Genomic DNA, 13,777 nt, shown 5'->3' with positions numbered 1-13,777 from the left:
GCTGACCACAGAGACGCGAGCACGCGAACTCAGAAATGGCGAGGTTCCAACACCCCATCCTCCCCACCCCAAAGGGGTGGTGAGGTGCCAGGCCCTCCACAGTCCCCTCAAAAGGTAGATCAGCATCAAGCCCCACCCTTCCTTCAGAGAGGGCTACCAGGCAGTAATCATCCAAGGAGCTCTTTTCAGTCAGCTCTCCCTCCATGAACTGTAGACAGGAGGCGTGCTCTCTTCTCTGGTCTGCCACCTACTATTCTGTGTATTCTCTTTTTAAGCATCTCCCTGCAAGTCTGATCTCTCTCATAGGTGTGACTGGGGACCAAATGAGTCCCCACTGTCTTATTAAACCCATGTTCCCCAGTGTGGGGTCTGTATACCTCATCACAGGGACAGAATGGCTAATATGGATAATAGTAGAAGAAAAATTATCAAGTGAATATAGATTTCAGTTTCTCCTATATAACTAGGTCTTCCATTCCAACACTGAGATTTTAACAGCAGTGGAATCCAAAGGCTTAATTAATATTTGCAAAGCACTTTGGGGTCTTGGAATGAAAGATGATATGCCAGAGTATTATATCAAAATATACAGTTTTAAAAGATAAACTAATGCCCTCTAAAACTCAAAAATAATTAAGTTAAATTTATAAAAAACATAAAATAAGAACTCACTCTGTCCTAAAATCAAGACAATGATTTGTTTGCATAATGAAATAAAATACAGAACGATCGTTGCTTTGACTTTTTAGCCTTGTATTCTGGATTTATTTACTTTCTGGGGTGAGTTAGAGTCCAATAATCACTTCATGTTCCTTAAAGTTGAATTATAAGTAAAATATAGAATCATAGGAATGTAGGGCTGGAAGAGATCTCAAGAGGTCATCTAATCCATCCTCCTGCACTGAGGCAGGATTAACTATTGTGGACTAAAATCTGAAGTCACAGAATATGATGACAGAAAGGAAAAATTACTCTAGAGTGTATTTTCACTATGTGGTTTATACACTTAGGCAATGTTGCCAACACACACAATTTTATTGTGAGTGTCATAATATTTGGTGCAATTCTTAAAGCCCCAGTTTGTCCTGGAGTCATGTGAATACATGAGGATCTCAACCTGAATTTAAAAAATTAATAAGTTTCTACCTCTCACAGTTACAGAGAAAAAGCTGAAAAATATAAGCTTTAAGAACTCAAAACCTAGGAGGAAAAAAAAAAGAATATCACCACCCCCCCATATCTGTTTTTTTAAAGTCTCATGATTTTGGAGGGCCTGTCTCAGAATTATTGAGCACAGTGGTAAGCCAAACTGCACAGGATTCATTCATTAGCTCGATGGATTGCAAGGGGAGTGAAGGGGCTAATTGCAGCTCTCTAACTCTTAGCTACAGTTCTAACTTTATCCTCTGATGAAAAACCTTCTGCCAGCAGAAAATCAGGTATAATGAAGTCACACACACTCCCATCCCCAGTTCATTCCTTGCCTCCCTTCCCTGCTTACGCTGGGCAGCAGTAAAAGAAGTAGCAATGGCACCCAGTGGAGCTCACATAAGAGACAGCAAAGCAGAGATTCTTCTACATACTCCCCTGTGGATATTCCCCTGCTGAAGCAATGAAAAGTAGTGAATCAAAGAATCTAGCCATAGCTCTTATTTTCTGGAATGTAGTCATCCACCTAATCTATGACGTAAAGGGATAAAAACACATCACTATCTCCATCCAATTATTGTTCTGATTAGTAAAGTAAAATAAATGGGGAGAAGGCTCTTTACAGCTCACATCTGCCTCAGCCCATGAATAAAATCAGTTTTTTAAATGATCTCATCCCTCATGGATATTAAAAAATTGTCATTAGAAACATGAATTAAAAAATTAGGTGACATGAAACACAGTTTAAGGTTTTCCTTGACATAAACTTAAAGGATTCAGCTGGAAAAAGTGAGAAATGTCCTGATTGCATATAAATCAGGAATTGTTGCTAACAGTACAAGGTAATCACATACTGAAGACATAAAGAAATGACCATTAAAAACTAAAAATATCATGGTAATAACAAGGAGTTAACACTGGCATTTTGTATACTAGTAAAATATACTGTATGCTGTGTTAATTTATTGATGACCTCCAGGGCATCTGAAATTTCATGCCCTTTGAAACTAAGTATTTTTCCCAGTATACCCTTTTCTATTTTACCTATTTTCCACTACATGTATTTTCAGTAACACTAATATTTCATCATTTTTTTAAATCTGAAATACAAAGTACAGGGTTAAAAGATAAAATTAGAAAGTATACACTATTTACAATACTGCTGTAATATATACCACATATGTACTCGCAAAAGAAAAGAAAGGAGGACTTGTGACACCTTAGAGACTAACAAATTTATTTGAGCATAAGCTTTCATGAGCTACAGCTCAATACATCAGATGAAGTGAGCTGTAAGCTTATGCTCAAATAAATTTGTTAGTCTCTAAGGTGCCACAAGTACTCCTTTTCTTTTGCGAATACAGATTAACACGGCTGCTACTCTGAAACCTGTCACATATGTACTGTAACTTATTTAAATAAATAGAAATTCTAATGGATTAGTTTCTTATAATTACATTTTATGCTTTTCTCCACAAAGCAAATACGTTCAGTTCTGAATCACTGCCAAATTTTTATAGCCTTATTCAGACTATTGTCTGACTACAGTGGGAGCTTTGTCTGAGTAAGAAATGCAAGATGTGACTAATGCCAAATTCACTAAATATTACTAAATATTCTCCTACGTTTTTAGGAATAATAAACCATTTTTAAATATTTTGGAAAAGAATTTAAAATTGCCCAGATACGTTAAGGTTTAAATACATATCAGTTACTTCAAAAAAAAAAAAAAAAAGAGCCTTTCAGAACACTGAAGTTAAAAAAAAAAAGTTAGAAAATATAATTCTAAGTCAAGGTTCCACAAACAGTCTAAACTCCATTCCTTAATATTCTCCCACTATTTAAAACTCTATAAATTACCTCGACATGTGGGAGTATTAGTTGTATAAAGATACCTATCAGTGTTTTACAATGTTACATTCTTCCAAGAGAGGGGGAGGGTATATAATAATTATAGTGTGTAATATCTAAGTCAGGAAGCGAATAAGGGAGTTATACTGAGGAATTAGAGACACCACATGGAAGATTAAGGCCCAGATCAGGCAAAACACAAGTATATGCTTACATCACACTGACTTCAATGGGACTTAAGTATGTGTTACATACTTTGCTGACTCAGGGCTTCAGAAACATTAGAATTGTAATATATATGGAGAATAAGAAACATGATATAGGTGGTACTGAATGCAAATATATGGGCAGTTGAAATGGAGGTTTTGTTTGGGAGTTGATGGCACATATGTGATGGTATGACATGGGGTCTGTAGTTCTGTATATGTAGATGAGTTTCATCCATCCTCGAAATGTAGAAATGGTATAATGGTACTATTATGAGAGCTGGGTGTAAAAGGGTTGCTGGTGGACAGATGATCAATATTGTTACAAAGTCAGAGTCAAAGTGTGTAGAACCATGAACTATTAGACTTATTTTTAAAGATACTTACAGCATTTAAATAAGGCTTTTTTTAAAAAGTAACTGATATACTGTTACATACTTAATCCTACCTTAATTACTATTGTCTAGGAATTTTCTTGTTCTATATATCTTGTTAAAGGATATCTGGTATCCTGGCTATGCAGAAATATTTACTCAAAATCTAGGATTACAGATCTAGCTGTGTTAATTAACTTATTTTGGTGACCCATTTTCTAGATCTATGCAAAATTTCACAATATGTGTGGACTTCAAATTTTTCAAGATGAGCATTGCCAATTTTATGAACTCCAGATAGTGGTTGTAGACTTTTAAGAAGTTCTAAAATCTGTAGTAAATAACATTAAACCTTGCAGCCCTTAACAAAAATGCTCAGAGGCTCTAGCTCTATGACAGATGATTAAAACAAATTTAATATCAATACACCAAACCATTTTTTCATTTTTCTTCCAAATAAGTTTTAAGAAGCTAAGATTTTTTCTAAAGATAAACTTTTTCAGACTTTCATATTTCTGAAATGTGTTGACTAACCCGAATTTTCAGAAAAAAATCTCCAATGGCAATATGCTCCCCCAAAAAATTTCAGGCAGAAAGGACTTTTATTTTTTTTTTTTTAAAGATGAGTGGATCATGATCAAAACTAGTTTTATGGTGAAAAGTAAGACAAAACCTCAACTACAAAATTAGCTAAGGGGTCCAAAATACATTCAGTGAGAGAGAGTCTGGTCTGTGTTACACTAGTACAATTCAGAATACTAAGGTGAAACACTGGAGCAACAGAGGCCAGAATATGGCCCAACATGCTGTAAAGCAACTCTTTGGTATGATTTACAGCACAGTATGAAAGCACACTCCCAAAGCCCATGGGTGAAATCCTGGCTCCATTGAATGAATGAGAGTTTTGACAATAACTTCAATGGGGCCAGGATTTCACCCCTCAAATGCAATAAAACAGAACAGATTTTCTATAACATAATCTCCAAATCCAGAGAGGAAATGTGGACTAATCAAAATGAAAGTGTATTTCCTTTGCACTGTACTAATAACAACCCTCAGATTGCTACACCAAAGATAGGCTTACCATGCCCATGGAACTGTGTACATCCATCAGAAAGGGAAATAAGTTAAAACAAACTGACACTGTTTTTCCCCAATAAAGTGCAACATGGGGTTTTGATGGCACTAATTAATCTGATCGTTCATGATATCATCAACCCAATTTTTGTTTTAAATTTATTTGGATCTAATTAGGGCTCTATTCTGCAGCCTTCCTGACATGTAACTCCCACAGACATCAACTGGAGTCTTAGTGTGCAATTTGTGTAAATCAGACTTCCTTTAATTGACTGAAATATTTTGTATGTTAAACTTATTTTTATAACAGAAACATGTTAATGGACTAATATTCCACCCCATGGAGCTCCTTCCTAGAAAGCTAAATGTATGTATAGCTCAAATGACATTAAACAATACACCTTAGAAAAGTTGCAAGAGAAAGAAGGAAATTTTAAAAAGCCGCAGACTCTTGGTTAAACATTGTTGTTAGTTATTCAGTTATTAAATGCTAGTATTACAAAGCCCATGAGAAATACAAATGGAGAGTAAAACTATTCAGAAATATCAACTAAAAGTTTTTAGAGTTTAGGAAAAACATTTTTATATTCATATGTGCTGCCACCTGAAAAATATTTTCTTATGCAGGTGAGTCTTTAGTAGCAACATCAGGTTACAACGTTCAAGTGTAGCTGCTATACTTCACAGTCACTATAGAATATCAGGGTTGGAAGGGACCTCAAGAGGTCATCTAGTCCAACACCCTGCTCAAAGCAGGACCAATCCCCCAATTTTTGCCCCAGATCCCTAAATGGCTCCCTCAAGGATTGAACTCACAACCCTGGGTTTAGCAGGTCAATGCTCAAACCACTGAGTTATCCCTCCCCCCAAAGCTTTTGCGCCCGAACAGGGACATGAACCCTGGACCCTCAGATTAAAAGTCTGATGCTCTGAGAAAAATAAGTCTTATGAAACAAAGCTGAGTAAATATTTAACTAGTTTTTCCATCAATTATATAAAAATTTTATATGAAAAAAATCCAAATTCAAGAAAAAACTCTCTCTCCATTGTAGTATTGGACCACTTTGCAAATATCAATTAATCTATGATCACAATATAACTATGAGGTAGGAAACTATTATCATCCCTATTGCACAGATGGGAAACTGAGGCTGAAAGATTAAGTGAGTTACCCAAGATCACACAATGGAAGTCATTCACACGGGAAGTCTTTTGCAAGACTAAATACTGAACCCAAATTGCCTAAATTCTAGTCCAGTCCTTTAGCTACAAAACCGCCTCTCTCTTGCAGGAGACACATCTAGAGGATTCTTGTATTTGTGGTGGTTTCACTTTCTATGGAAGGGGCATGGCCAATGCAGATGGTGAGAGTTCAAAACGTTTAGATACCTTTTGTTATTTTTGTGAATTTAGTCCCCATGAAATATACCAGAGCAACAGCCCTGGAAACATAGAATCATAGAATATCAGGGTTGGAAGGGACCCCAGAAGGTCATCTAGTCCAACCCCCCGCTCGAAGCAGGACCAATTCCCAGTTAAATCATCCCAGCCAGGGCTTTGTCAAGCCTGACATGTCAGAGAACATACAGGACAGAACATCGATTTTTTTCAATGGTGGTCAAAATTAGCTGTTTTCAACTCTAAAATATTCAGAAGTAACTTTCTATAGTTCCAGATACAGAACTTTTACATCAATACGTGCCTCTATGTCCTCCAATGGTGTCTCACTGGAGTAGTTTTTGAAAAACGTATCTATTGCACACCTATTTCAGTATTTCTGTTCTATTTAGGTTCTTATACTATGTCCACTATGGTGGCATTTGAGCATTTTCTAGTAGCCTGTTAGGCAGTGTAACTAGTATGTGACACATGGTTCCTCCTCTTTCTTTTTTTTTTTTTGGTTCCTTCCTTTCCCCACAGGAAATATTGTGTGAGGATTTTTTTTTATTATTTAAATTTATGTATGTGATAACAATCAGCCAGAGAAGCACATAAGCATTATCTGGCAAGCAGGCCACAAGGGTTTATCTTTTAGAATATCAAGACTTAAATTTTGTTGGACCATGAAGATCTGCCTGACAATTTATTTCTGTCAAATCTTGGTAGGCAGGGCTGGACCTGATGACTGTCCCATGGAACAGAGACAAGAGAATAGAAGGCTAGGTGTTCTGTATGAAGGGTATGTCTACACTGCAATTAAAAACCCACGGCTGGCTGGCTGACTTAGGCTGGTGGGGCTCAGGCAAGGAGCTATTTAATGGCAGCGTAGATGTTTGGGCTTGGGTTGGAGCTGGGGCTCTAGGACCCTGTGAGGAGAGAGGGTCCAATAGTTTAGGCTGCAGCCCGAGTCCTACACTGCAATTAAGCAACCCCTTAGCCTGAGTCAGCTGGCACAGACCAGCTGTAGGTGTCTAACTCCTGTATAGAAATACCCTAACCCGGTCTACAACTTTGACCCAGCTCTTCCCCTTAGGATACAGAAAAATCCATCAATGGCACCTTGTTGGATGAGACAGAAATCTTTTTTCTTCCATTTTAGTTTGTTTCATGCAGTTTATTTTTGTAGTTGGTTGTTTAACTACCAGTTGTCATTTGTATCTTGTATGCTAGTTGAGGTACTTTACTTGAGAATGGGGACTTGATGGCCTTTTGAATTTTCTACTATTAGCTTACTGCTGTACAACACTCAGCTATAACCAAGTTAAAGTTCTTCATAATACAGTAATTTATACTAAATTCCTGAAATAGCACACAAAGAGAGTCTTTATATATCATAATGTCTTTAATGTCATAATTCCTGGGCTACTTAGACATGATTATGGTATTTTCATATAAACATTTTACAAGCAAACATTTTAAAGATACAGCTTTGGGCAACAATGGTTTTATTGTTGGTGCTTTAACAAATGAAAAGAATATATGAGGACTCTGAACCCAAAACAAGTATTGGGATGCCTGTAAAATGTGCATTTTTGCAATGTCATCTAAGATAATAAAACTGTGAAAGACTAAATTTGCACAACAATGAAATATTGTTTGGCGGGAACCTCTATTTAATTACCTCCTCTTCAGGAGAACTCTGCACATACTCCTCTGAGATCCATAAAGCGTTGGGGAAACTGTCTTTCTTATAGAATCAGGAAAGCTTCATTTGCCATTCTGAGACTTCTTATTACTTGGTAAATTCAAATGGGGCTCGGAGATTACAAGCAAATGGTATCAGTTTTGTAAGCTTGTTTCTATAGGGCTACATAGCTATGTTGACTTAAAGCTAATAAAAAGTATCTCCATCTGTGGCAAAGATAAAGTTATTGCTGAAATGACCAAGTTTTAAGTTCAGTCTCTCAAGCAAAATTCACCTATAAAATAACTCCATTTTAACATAATGGATAAACTGGAGCCCAGTCTATAAATACCAAGAAAAGCATTGATCCTTTTCTGACACACTTCAGTTAAATAGTCTGCAAAACAAGCAAAAAAAGATTTGAGTAAACTAAAACTGGAAATACTTGCTTTTGTTTTCCACTTTACAGCAATCGGTGTCACAAGGACACTTTTCTAGCTGCCATCAATCTTCTAGAAACAGTGACTGCAAATGCAAGATTTTACGTAGCACATGTGTTGTACACCTGTGGACTTCTGAGGTGTATCAGAGGCAATATAACCTGAAAAATCAGGCAACACAGTGCATAGTACAATAATGAGATACAGGTGCAATGTTTGAAAATTTCAATCTTCAGTACAGACTTAGAAAAAATATTGACTCCAGGGAATGCAACTGATAATTTACTATAAAATGGAAGAATGGCATTCATAAAACAACAACCTGCAAATGGTACATCTATCTCTATGTGCACAATCACTCCTGCAGTTCCCCAGGACCAGTGATTTCCTCCAAATTTACAGGACTTACTTTTTAAGTACAGAATATTTTTTTTCCTTAGAAATAGCAACTAGATTTGTTAATTAAATCTGTGTACAAAGTTACAATAATTTTAAATTACCACTTTAGGAGTTTTGTTTAATGATTTTAACCTTCATTTGGATCCATCTAACAAAAAATCCAGAAGTATGAGTTGAAAATTAGCTCCCCTCTAGATAATTCCAAAATCTAAGACATAGACTATTATTTAAATTTAATAATGCACAAATATTTGATTTCAGAACATTATTAGTCAGCGTAATTTCTATCTATACTGCAGTTGTTTTCATATATTATTTTTTCATCCAATTAATTGGTTATAAAATGTATTTTCCCCATGAATATTGATGTGCGTAATTCCTGTTGTATCAATTCTTTTTAAATGAAGAATCAGTTGTACCATGTATTTTTTTTTCAGGAACAGACACCTACAAGAAGAGGACAGAAAAACAAGTCTTCTTCAAAAGCTCATCCTGCTTACACAACTCAGTAACAGCCTCTTTGGGACAGGGAAAGAGAAGAAATGGTGGACCGCAAAAGGGCGATGTGCCCCTTAACCAAAGCCCCTCTATGGACTTGAGAAGTGTCTCTGTTCCCCACTATCTCTTTTTAGGGAGCCCAGGAGAATGAAAGAGACCCTGGGACTGGTAGGAAGATCTGACTAGCAGAAGGGGAAGGAATTTGTCCACACACATGCCCTTCAGCAAGACCTAGTAAAGAATAGGTTAAGACAGGGGAAGTAGACAAATGGCCCTTCATAGGGCCCAACCATAGAAGCAAGGAATAGCCAGGCCACAAAGGGGAAGGAACCACTCCCTCCACCGGCTCCTCTATGGACAAGGGGTAAATTCAGAAGTACAAGAACAAGTTGGTAATATTATTTTAAAAGGGACACAACAAATCAAAAAATGATTTCCATCTGAAAATTTTGAACCTACTGTTACAAATAACCCTTACCAGAACAGACAAGAACTTGGGGAAAAAAGAAAAAAAAAAACCCTCTCTCCTGTTTTCTATAGCACCCGTCAGCATAGTATGCAAGTAGTTTTTTAATTTGCATACTTTTGCCCCAAAAATCACAACATTGGTTTAAAAATAATGAGATCTGACTTAAATAATAAATTTTTGGTTCTTTTTATTTGCCTTCTGGTTTCTGAGCCTTTAGGATACACACTTGGATCAGGTTTCTGAGCTTTCCTCTGCAACCATAAGGGCTAGAAACATGTTTTTTTTAAAAAGATAAGTTTCTCATACAATCTCTTGATTCCAGCAGCTGTGGCTTTAGGAAAGACCTCAAATATTGCAAGACTCATCATGAGAATTGACAACATGAAAATCAACACACTTGGAGTAAATGGATCTATGTTGTTTTACACCATGTGAGGCTCTAGCCCTATTGTTTTATAGGAAAGTGAACTCAATCAAGAAAGAAGTAATTGGAATCACTATGGATTTGCACGACGTATGATCAAAACATGGCCCAAAGACTCCACTAGCTACAGCAACATTTTCCAAGCTCTTACAGCTATAGCGCAATCCGTCATAAAAATTTTGAAAATCAGAAGATAAAAAAATCTATATTCTAAAATGCAAAATATTTCAGGAAATTTAGTAGCCTTCATAGCCTTAAAAACAAAATATCTTTTTACCATTTAGTTCACTTTTCAAAACTATAGAATAAAAAGTGTGGTTTTTGGTTGACTGCCAAGTTGTCCAACAGAATACAAACTGCTTCCTTCCTCCTCTTTTTTCCTAAAATCTCAGATTCCAAGCTGCACAAATCTCCTAAAATGATGTCTCTGTATCTATAGAACTGAATTTTCTCCCCATGAATATATACATTTTCACCTGGAGATTTGTGTTACATTCAGGGCACCCATACCACAATACCTGGATTATTTGTTCCTGAATCTAAAGCATAATTAAATCTTTCAAGGACGGATAATACTATTTGCCTAAGCACTTTTTTGGGGGGAAAGGGGATTAGTAAACAGAGTTTATGGTTGGTGCTCACTTTAAATAGTAAAATTATCACACAAGTAACTGTAAAAATTCCATATTTCTAAGACACAATGAATAAAATACTTCAAGAAGCAGCACTCAACATAGAACCTTGTGCAAAACAAGATAGCAGGCTCTTAAAACTTTGGTTTCCTTGCCATACAAAGACACTCAAATGTAGATTATATAACTCAATACTGGCATTTATTCATCTAGGTAAAATGTGTACTCAAGTCAAACCTAAAATAACAACTTGAGCAGTGATGGCATTTAATGAATAAACACAAAATCCAACAATTATCTGTCTAGTGCCCATCACTGGGAAGAATTAGAGTCTGACATGACAATACCCATCAGTTAATACAACCCCTCCTTTAATAATCTTCCTTCAAGTTTCCTTTCTTGTGTTCTCCATTTTGTTATTGGGTATCATACTGAAAAACACAACCTGTAAGGATCGTGTAGGGTGAATAACGTGGAAGGTTACATTAATGTTTCACGGTGAGCTGCCTTATCACTCTCCTTGCCACACAAGATAAAAATGTGTATTTTGATGTGTCCATATTTTTTGTAATCTTTGGACAGCTGGGAATTGTTCAGTTGATATTACATTAGCATTTTTCATTGACTTCCTTTGGCAAATGCTGTAATTTATAGCATGTTAAGCATTCCTGGAATATACCATCTCTTTTTGCCTATAAACATGTTATGTGAAGATTTATTGTAAGATCAAACTTCTCTTACTTACCTTCTATAGAACTTTTTGCTTACAATCTAATCTAAAGCTAAAATCAGCTTTGTGGTTTACAGAACCTAGTAAAAGCAAAATCAAAGATACTAAATTGAGACACTCATGCACTTAAGGGTGCCCTCCTGCCCCAAGATTTACATCTAGCTCTATAATCCTCATAACATTGATGTAACAATCTTGCTCCTAACCAGGCAGAGATGTAGTATACTGTAGAGGTAATAGTCCCAACCTCCAAGAAAAGGGCACAAAGTTATAATTAGTCTTCAGCACCATTCCAAAGGCTAATTAATAGATTATCACTGATTTTAGCTAGAAAGAAATCTGTCCTTCTAACTATATGCTGCGCCCCACAGTACTCCATACTCTGCATGGGGGAAATAATAGATTTATTTTATGGAAAAAAATAGTATTTCAGATCATAGGGAAACTTCATATTCTGAGCCACTTCTTTGGGGAACTAAGAATTCATTTGGCACATGACAACAGTTGGAACAACAGGAGATGGACCACCCTGCCTTCCGTACCTTGAGGATAACAGCTTCCATATTTTTAAACTTCCCCCTTTTTCCAAGGTAGGAGTGCAGCAGCCCCAGAAATAGCTGAAGAACATATTCAGTACACTGTGACCTCACCTCCCTACTGATTTACAAATTCGGAAACTAGGCAGTGATACTCCATGTAGCCCCAACCCCAGAAAAGAATCAAAAGAGCTACTGCCCATGAGCTAGACCCCAAGCAAAGACTCTCACAGAGCTTCATTCCTTCTGCCTGTTATCCTCACCAGTCCTCCACAATGGTTCTACTGTTACAACTGGACAAAGGGCTTGAGCTGCTCAATGGCTCCTTGTTTCTTCCCTTCCCTACTGCAATAAGAGCACCAGTCTCTCAAGATTCCATTTTGAACTATTCTAAAGCAAAACTATGTCACCATCACTTCACAATATGGCTTAACTCAGCCCCCTAGAAAGTCTTGCCACTCAAGGTATTCGGCACACCACTAGTTCACCAATACTGGCAATCAGGCAGACCACCCACCTATCAATATAAATTATAAAAGAAGTAATAAACATCAGAAACATCAGTCAATGTCAGTCTGGTACAGTCAGTCACCTCCCACAGTACCAAATCAGAAGGACCTTTATATTGATCAACTCTACATCAGTAGACAACACACTTCAAACTTTTCATGTATTTATCACCAATTAATCGCCTCACTTGGTCTGCATCAAGAAATCTGGTTTATTAACCCTGCAGGTCCAGTCCTAGCTCATCTTGTCTGCTGACCTACTGTATAGACTACAGATTCAGGCCCAGAGACACAAATCTGGAGACAAAATAGACATTCTATTCTCTCCAGAACTGAAATGAAGGTAAAGCTTAATTGGAAAAAAAATTCTTTGAGTGCATCTTCTTTATATGTGAAATCCAGGCATAAGACTATTCCAAGCATCCTATTAATTTACAAATCTCCATATACCAAAAGCTTTCCAACTGACCTAACAGAAATGCAGGCAAAATGATCATTAAATTCAGAAGGCTCATCATTGTGGGAGATTTCAATATCCATGCAAACTATGCCTCAGATGCAACAGCATTGGCTTCCCATCTGAACCCTCCATCTAAGATTTGTCATGGGTAGCTTCCAGACCCGGACCCACTTCCTGTACTCTGGACCAAGATCCTCAGCCTCGATGTAGATATAAGAAATATAAGAACTTCCTGGTCAGATAACTGTCTCCTTCAGGTGAAAATAACTATTCTCCCCATCACAAGGCAAGAAGAAACAAGCACCGTGAATCAACTCTTACCAACTTCCAAAAACGTACTTATACAAAAAAACCTTACCCAACTAGGAGGCCAACAAGTGGAAGAAATAATGAGCACTACAAATCCCTGACCACTAAGATAGACACTACAGCACTGAAGTGCCCCATCCAACTCTACCACACAGACACACAGCTTTGGGATGAAAACTCAGTAAGGAACAACACTAGAGTCAATGACAAACAATCTAAGTCATAAGGCACATCTTTAAATGCTACTGCTGAGAATCAGGCAAAACATTCCTACTACTCCTTAATCCTGTGCCTTACAGACAAAGTCACATCCTACAAAACTTTTCTTTTCTGTAAATTCAAAGTGGTTAAACAGCCACCTGTCCTGTCTTAATTTTGTTGAAGCTACCTGTATACTGAACAATTGTGACTACACTTGAACTGTCATTATGGGTGCTAGGAACCAAATTCTGACCTGGGGTAAAAAGATATCACTCCACTGATTGTAATGAATCTTCGCCCACTTAAACTAGGTCTCATTATGTAACTTTGATGTCCAACATGGCACACCTCAGTTCTCTCACTAAAGCTGGTACTGCAGAGCTGTCTTACTAGCATGGACAGTGCCCTCAGCTACTGCGGATGGTAAATGTGTACTTTCACATGGTACG

The 13,777-nt window shown here is 37.0% G+C and overlaps 1 protein-coding gene across 1 annotated transcript in view; it reads right to left on the bottom strand.

Moving 5' to 3' along the window:
• ADAMTS19 (ADAM metallopeptidase with thrombospondin type 1 motif 19) overlaps positions 1 to 13,777 on the bottom strand; it is a 278,728-nt gene that overhangs the window by 161,901 nt on the left and 103,050 nt on the right. The window lies entirely within an intron of this gene.

Source organism: Lepidochelys kempii, chromosome 5 (assembly GCF_965140285.1).
Source record: "Lepidochelys kempii isolate rLepKem1 chromosome 5, rLepKem1.hap1, whole genome shotgun sequence".
Taxonomy (NCBI): Eukaryota; Metazoa; Chordata; order Testudines; family Cheloniidae; genus Lepidochelys; species Lepidochelys kempii.
This window is presented reverse-complemented; position numbering and strand designations above follow the sequence as displayed.